Genomic DNA, 8587 nt, shown 5'->3' on the forward strand with positions numbered 1-8587 from the left:
TGCTTGCGATTGACGAAGGTCGGTGGCGAGTTGTTCAATGCGCTCACCCAAAGCTTCACTTTCTTGATGAAGAGCTCGTTGGGCGATGAAGAAGTGGTTCTTGTGGAGCTTTAGCTATTTTAGCTTGCAAAGATAGATACGAGCTCAAGAGGTTATTAGCTAAATGGAAGCAGTAATCTCTTAATGCTAGAATGAAACCTGACCCTGCTTTTGCTACTTCACCTATCTGTGTTACTGATAAGGATTATGAATTCTCTGTTGATCCTGATATAATTACTTTGGTTGAATCTGATCCTTTTTATGGCTATGAATCTGAAACTATTGTGGCACATCTTACTAAATTAAATGATATAGCCACCCTGTTCACTAATGATGAGAAATCTCGCTACCTTTATATCCTTAAAATATTTCCGTTCTCATTAAAGGGTGATGCTAAGATATGGCTTAATTCTCTTGATCTTGGTTGTGTGCATAGGCCCCAGGATATGATTTATTACTTCTCTGCTAAATATTTCCCTGCTCATAAGAAACAAGCTGCTTTGAGGGATATATATATAATTTTGTGCAAATTTAAGAAGAGAGTCTCCCACAAGCTTGGGGGAGGCTTCTCCGATTACTTAATGCTTTGCCTGATCATCCTCTCAAGAAAAATGAAATACTTGATATCTTTTATAATGGACTAACCGATGCTTCCAGAGATTACCTGGATAGTTGTGTTGGTTCTGTTTTCAAGGAAAGAACACCGGATGAAGCTGAAATTCTATTGAATAATATGTTGACAAATGAAAATAATTGGACACTTCCTGAGCCTATTCCTAAACCAACTCCGAAGAAAAGAGGTGTTCTATTTCTCAGTCCTGAAGATATGCAAGAGGCAAAGAAATCTATGAAAGAAAAAGGTATTAAAGCTGAAGATATTAAGAATTTACCTCCTATTGAAGAAATACATGGTCTTAATTTACCGCCTGTTGAAGAAACATATGATCTTAATCCATTACCTACTGAATAAATACATGGTCTTGATAACCCGACACAGGTAGTAAAGGTAAACTCTCTCTATAGATATGATAAAGCTGAAATCCCATTTACTAAGTTTGCTAGCCCATGCTTAGATGGGTTTGATAAATTTATGGTTAAGCAAAAAGACTTTAATGCTTATTTTGGTAGACAATTGAAATACAATTCAAATATGCTTGAACACTTGGGTGATTATATGGCTAATGTCAAAGGTGAATTAAAACTTATTAGTAAACATGCTTCTATGGTTACCACTAAAGTAGAACAAGTACATAAGGCTCAAAATGATTTGCTCAATGAACTGAATAGTAATAATAATGATAATGCTGTTAGATTTATGACTAGAGGTGGTAGAATGACTCAGGAACCTCTGTATCCTGACGGCCATCCTAAGAGAATTGAGCAAGATTCTCAGAGAAATAATATAGATGCACCTAGTCCTTCTAAAAGGAAGAAAAAGAAAAATGATAGGACTTTGCATGCTTCTAGTGAACATATTGCTGAACCACCGGAGAATCCAAATGATATTTCTATTTCTAATGCTGAAACACAATCTGGTAATGAACCTGAAACTAGTGATAATGTTAATGATAAGGTTCAGGATGATGCTCAACCTAGTAATGATAATGATATAGAAATTGAACCTGTTGTTGATCTTGATAACCCACAATCAAAGAATCAACGTTATGATAAGAAAGACTTTGTTGCTAGGAAACACGGAAAGGAAAGAGAGCCTTGGGTTCAGAAACCCATGCCTTTTCCTCCCAAACCATCCAAGAAAAAGGATGATGAGGATTTTGAGCGCTTTGCTGAAATGATTAGACCTATCTTTTTGCGTATGTGATTAACCGATATACTCAAAATGAATCCTTATGCTAAGTATATGAAAGATATTGTTACTAATAAAAGAAAGATACTGGAAGCTGAAATTTCCACCATGCTTGCTAATTATACTTTTAAAGGTGGAATACCAAAGAAACTTGGAGATCCAGGAGTACCCACTATACCATGCTCCATTAAAAGAAACTATGTTAAAACTGCTTTATGTGATCTTGGAGCCGGTGTTAGTGTTATGCCTCTCTCTTTATATCGTATACTTGATTTTAATAGGTTGACACCTACTAAAATATCTTTGCAAATGGCTGATAAATCAACTGCTATACCTGTCGGTATTTGTGAGGATGTGCCCGTTGTAGTTGCAAATGTTACTATTTTAACGGACTTTGTTATTCTTGATATTCCCGAGGACGATAGTATGTCTATTATTCTTGGAAGACCCTTTTTGAATACTGCAGGGGCCGTTATTGATTGCACTAAAGGCAATGTCACTTTTCATGTTAATGGTAATGAGCATACGGTACACTTTCCGAGGAAACAACCTCAAGTTCATAGTATCAACTCTATTGGAAAAATTCCATCGATTATATTTGGAGGTTTTGAATTTCCTCTTCCTACTGTCAAGAAGAAATATGATATTCTTATTATTGGGGATGTGCATATCCCCGTTGAGGTAACATAGTGTTATTCGAAATTTCTCCAGTTCCATGTTATTCGAAATGAGTTCATTAACAAGACTTGATCAACCTTGTTAGTGGATTCCTTTTGACGAGCATGAGATGGATGAAACTAGAAGGCACTGATGAAGCCATGTACCTAGGGTAGGGGCACGGACCTGTCCAAGAAGCCCTACCCTAGGACATCCCTAGGAGAAGTCACCTTCCAATCGACTTGAAGGTATCCCACTCGACGGATTCAAGACACTCGACCAGAAAGCTATCACTCGACCATGAAGCCAACCACTCGACCGCCAGGAGACCTATAGTCACTCCGCAGGCAAACGGTCAGCTGTTAAGTAGTCTTTATGGTCATTATAGCACTTTATTAGGGGTGTTACCAGTAACGCCCAACCTTAAATGTACCTTAAACCCTGCATTACTGAGGGCAGGAGGGGGCCGGCAAACTCTATATAAGCCACCCCCCTCCTCAGTATGAAGGGTTCGCACCCCTGTTATTCACCGCCAGTAATCCAGTCGACCGCCTCCGGGCACCGAGACGTAGGGCTGTTACTTCCTCCGTGAAGGGCCTGAACTCGTACATCTTGGTGCGTTTACAACTTCCCAATAGCTGAGATCTAGCCTCTCCATACATACCCCCCTACATCACTGTCAGAGTTAGAACCACGACAGTTGGCGCCCACCGTGGGGCAGGAATCTTAGCGCCTGATTGGAGAAGTTGCGTTTTTTCCGATCCCTTTGATCATGGTTTCGTGCGGAGTTTTGGTGGAGGGCCGCGAGATCCACCTCGGCGCGCTCACGTTCATCGCCGACGACTCCGCCTGGCTTTAGGAGGCGCCACTCGACATCGACGCGCTCCCCGTCCGCGGTGCGACGCATTTCCGCGCATGCGTTCGTGGCGTCCTCCTGCGGCAGCCGTCGACCCAGTATCGGTCGGCCCCCGTATCGTCTCCCCGCTCTGTCTCCCACCGGCGCAAGCGCTCCGGTCGGTCGAGACTTCAGAGGTGGGTGAGGCATGCCGTGGCTCGCCAGTCGGCCGCCCCGCAAGTCGCGGTAATCGAGCCCGACGAATCCCTCTGCGGCCTGTTCGACCTGTCGACTGGCTCCGCGGAGACCGCATCCGAGTGCGACAGCAGCGACCCCGCGGCTGAGATCCTGGCGGTCGATGGAACGCACGGTCCTCCCGATTTCCCTCGCGCTGATGGAGGCGCGGGTGGGGGCGACCCGTCGCATCCCCACGATGAGTATCTCCCCGAACCTCTCACATCATTAAGCGGGAGGAGCTCCGCCGCCGGAACATGGACGCACTCCGCACTCCTATCGTCGGAGAGACCCCCGAGGCCCGGGCCTTGGAGGACGCGCGCTTGGCTAACTTGGCCGAGCGCACTCGACTGGAGAATCTCCAGCGAGCACTCGACGAGCAAGCGCGTCAGCGGGCTCCCGAGTCCAGTCGACGCCAGCTCTCCCGCCGACGCAGGTATATCAAACCCCAGTTCAGAATTTGGCCGCCGCGGCCCGTATAGCAGAATCGATTCAGCCCTCCCGGTCGGAGGCTGGCAGGGGCTTGTTGTAGATCAGAGCGTTGCTCCGGGCGGCGGGAAACCAGAATTCCGTTGTTTCCCAGTCGCGGAATAGGATCCACAGTCGATCCGTTGCAACAGATGCAGTCCAGTCGGCTCACAGCCCGCGGTCGCCCCCGAGGCGTGAGGGACGTGGCGACCGGCATGATCAGTACAGAAGGAATGAGCAGTATGATCACCGATCCGATCGCGATGATCGACGTCGAGTGCCAACCCCTCCCCCGAGGAGTGGGTCATATGCGCCTCGACATCGAGATGACAGGCGCCCTCATAGCGTTGGGCAGAGGATTCCCGTCGACCCCAGGGGCCCAGGCTTTGACGCGAGATCTGTCCTCGTTCAAGGCTTGGTTGACAGGAACAGGGCTCATCGGGAAGGCCAGAACAGAGATGCGCCCTCCAGCAGCAGAATACGTGTTTCAGGGCCAGAGTGTTTCAGTCGAGCCATCAGAGCCGCAGTGATTCCTCCCAATTTCAGGCTGGCGACTGGGATCAGCAAGTTCACCGGTGAATCTAAGCCTGACACTTGGCTCGAAGATTACCGAGTGGCTGTACAGATTGGCGGTGGCAATGATGAGGTGGCCATGAAGCATTTGCCTCTCATGTTAGAGGGCTCAGCCAGAGCGTGGCTAAATCAGTTGGCACCCAGCAGCATTTACACTTGGGAGGACCTCTCCCGAGTGTTTATCACAACCTTTGAAGGAACATGCAAGCGACCTGCAGGCCTTACAGAGTTGCGGTCTTGCGTACAGAAGCCGAATGAAACTCTGAGGTAATACATCCAGAGGTGGATCACACTACATCACTCGGTTGAGAACGTGCCAGACCATCAAGCAGTTTGTGCCTTCAAGGAAGGCGTTAAATACAGAGAGTTGAATCTGAAGTTCGGTCGAACTGGAGAGATGTCTCTGAATCGGATGATGGAGATTGCCACCAAGTACGCTAATGGTGAAGACGAGGACCGACTCCGGAGTGGCAAGCACAAGGCAGTCGCCCAAGAAACCGGAGGAAACTCCAGTCGGAAACAGAAGCGGAAGGCCGAGCCAGCCGCTCCTGGGGAGGCCCTGGCCGTTGCCCAGGGAAACTTCAAGGGAAAACCCAAAGGCACCTGGAAGCCCAAGAAAGTCAAGGATCAGGATGGAAACGATGTTTTGGATCTGCCATGTCACATCCACACCAAGAAAGATGAAGAGGGTAACTTCATTTACCCAAAGCATACCACTCGACAGTGTCGGCTCCTGATCCAGCAGTTTCAGGGCAAACAGTCCAAGGATAAGGAAAAAGAGTCGGACAGGGTCGAGGATAAGGAAGACAGTGACGATGGATACCCCCAAATCAATTCCACCCTGATGATTTTTGCTGATGTCGAAAGCAAAAGTCGACTGAAAGTCATTAACCGTGAGGTGAATATGGTTGCTCCGGCGACACCCAGTTATCTGAAGTGGTCTCAGACTGCCATCACATTCGACCAGTCCGATCACCCTACGCACATTGCCACCCCTGGGAGGCAAGCTTTGGTGGTCGACCCAGTCGTCGAAGGCACTCGAATGACCAAAGTCCTGATGGATGGTGGCAGTGGCCTGAACATATTGTATGCTGAAACATTGAAAGGGATGGGCGTTCCGATGTCCAGGCTCAGTGCCAGCAACATGAGCTTCCATGGAGTCATTCCTGGAAGGAAAGCCGAGTCACTCGGCCAGATTGCTCTCAATGTGGTTTTCGGTGATTCAAAGAATTACCGCAGGGAAAAGTTGACATTTGAGGTTGTGGACTTCCAAAGTGCTTATCATGCTATTCTGGGCCGGCCAGCTTATGCACGCTTCATGGCTCGACCATGCTACGTATATCTCAAGTTGAAGATGCCCGGCCCCAGAGGTGTGATCACCGTTACCGGCAATCGGAAGAAAGCAGAAGAGTGTTTTCAGAAAGGATCGAAGATTGCTGACGCTCAGATGGTAGTCGTTGAGCTACAAGAGTACCAGAAGACTGCTGATCCAAGTGAACTGCTACGAGCCAAGAAGCCTGCTTCAGAATCTGCTTTTCAGTCATCCGGTGAAACTAAGACAGCTCACATTCACCCGACCGACCCCGACGCTGCTCCGACTCACATCTCGACGACGCTCGACTCCAAATAGGAAGAAGCGCTCATCCAGTTCCTCCATGAGAACTAGGACGTCTTCGCATGGAAGCCTTCTGACATGCCTGGAGTTCCCAGGGGGCTGGCTGAGCACCGTCTACGAGTCGACCCAAAGTTCAAGCCCGTGAAAGAACATCTTCGACGGTCCGCCGTCCAGAAGAGGAAAGCTATTGGCGAGGAGGTGGCTCGGCTCTTAGCAGCAGAGTTCATCCGAGAGATCTACCACTCCGAGTGGCTCACCAATGTTGTCATGGTCCCCAAGAAGGACAAGTCACTTCGCATGTGCATTGATTTCAAACATATCAATCGGGCCTGCCCGAAAGATCATTTTCCTCTCCCTCGCATCGACCAAATAGTCGACTCGACTGCGGGGTGCGAGAGATTGTCTTTTCTAGATGCCTATTCCGGGTACCATCAGATCCGTCTGTATGGACCCGACGAGATCAAAACAGCTTTCATCACTCCATTCGGATGCTTCTGTTACGTCACCATGCCATTCGGCCTCAAGAACGCCGGAGCCACATTCATGAGAATGATTCAGAAGTGTCTACTCACTCAAATCAGTCGGAATGTGGAGGCATACATGGATGATATTGTGGTCAAGTCACGGAAAGGTTCCGACCTGCGGGCTGACCTTGCTGAAACCTTTGCCAACCTCAGGAGGTATGATATCAAGCTCAATCCGTCAAAGTGCACGTTCGGAGTTCCAGGTGGAAAGTTACTCAGTTTTCTCGTTTCCGAACGGGGGATCGATGCCAATCCTGAAAAAGTTGGCACCATACTCCGGATGAAGCGTCCTGTACGCGTGCACGATGTCCAAAAGCTTATAGGCTGCTTGGCCGCTCTAAGTCGATTCATTTCTCGTCTCGGTGAAAAAGCGTTGCCTCTTTACCGACTGATGAAGAAGTCTGACAAGTTCGAGTGGACTCCAGAAGCTGACGCAGCATTTGCAGAGCTCAAAGCTCTGCTCTCCACCCAGCCGGTGCTTGCTGCCCCAATCAGCAAAGAGCCTCTGCTGCTTTACATTGCAGCCACAGGACAAGTTGTCAGTACAGTACTTACAGTCGAGCGGGAAGAAGAAGGGAAGGCCTTCAGAGTTCAGCGCCCAGTCTATTATCTGTCTGAAGTTTTGACCCCTTCAAAACAAAGATACCCTCACTACCAGAAGCTTGTATATGGGATCTACATGACCACGAAGAAGGTTGCTCACTACTTCTCTGAACATTCCATTACAGTCGTCAGCGACGCTCCACTGTCAGAGATCTTGCACATTAGAGATGCAACTGGTCGAGTGGCTAAGTGGGCGATTGAACTCCTCCCCCTAGATATCAAGTTTGAAGCAAAGAAGGCTATCAAGTCCCAAGCAATCGCAGATTTCATCGCCGAGTGGATTGAACAGCAACTTCCGACTCAAGTTCACTCGGAGCACTGGACCATGTTCTTCGATGGATCTAAGATGCTGAATGGTTCCGGTGCTGGGGTAGTTCTAGTCTCCCCCCGAGGAGATAAGCTCAGATATGTTCTCCAGATTCACTTCGATTCCTCCAATAATGAAGCAGAATATGAAGCACTTTTATACGGGTTGCGCATGGCCATTTCACTCGGCGTCCGTCGCCTCATGGTCTATGGCGACTCAGATTTGGTAGTTAATCAGGTGATGAAGGAGTGGGACGTCAGAAGTCCGGCTATGACTGGCTATTGCAACACAGTGAGAAAGCTAGAAAAGAAATTCGAGGGGTTAGAGCTTCATCACATCCCCCGACTGAAAAATCAAGAAGCTGATGATCTGGCAAAGATAGGCTCCAAGAGAGAAGCCGTTCCCAGCAATGTGTTTCTGGAGCACATCCGCTCGCCGTCAGTCCAAGAGGATCCTTTCACAGAAGAAGCCCCGCAGCCGAAAAGTGCCACAGATCCGACTGAAGTCAAAGTTCCTGCTGTGGTCGACCTAATCATGGAAGTCTTGGCAATCACTCCCGACTGGACGATACTGTACATCGCATATATCCTAAGGAAAGAACTCCCAGAGGACGAGGAAGAGGCTCGACAGATCGTCCGCCGATCCAAGGCCTTCACAGTCATAAAGGGGCAGTTGTATAGAGAAAGCACGACGGGAATTGGTCAGAAGTGCATAACACCAGAAGAGGGTCGGATAATCCTTGATGATATCCACTCGGGGGCCTGTGGTCACCATGCGTCCTCTCGGACCATTGTGGCTAAAGCATACCGAGCGGGATTTTACTGGCCTAGAGCAAATGAGATGGCGAAAGAGATAGTCGACAAGTGTGGAGGGTGCCAGTTCTACTCCAACATGTCGCACAAGCCTGCATCAGCCCTGAAGACCA

Source organism: Triticum urartu, chromosome 3A, assembly GCF_056163025.1.
Source record: "Triticum urartu cultivar PI428250 chromosome 3A, HENAU_Tu73, whole genome shotgun sequence".
Taxonomy (NCBI): Eukaryota; Viridiplantae; Streptophyta; class Magnoliopsida; order Poales; family Poaceae; genus Triticum; species Triticum urartu.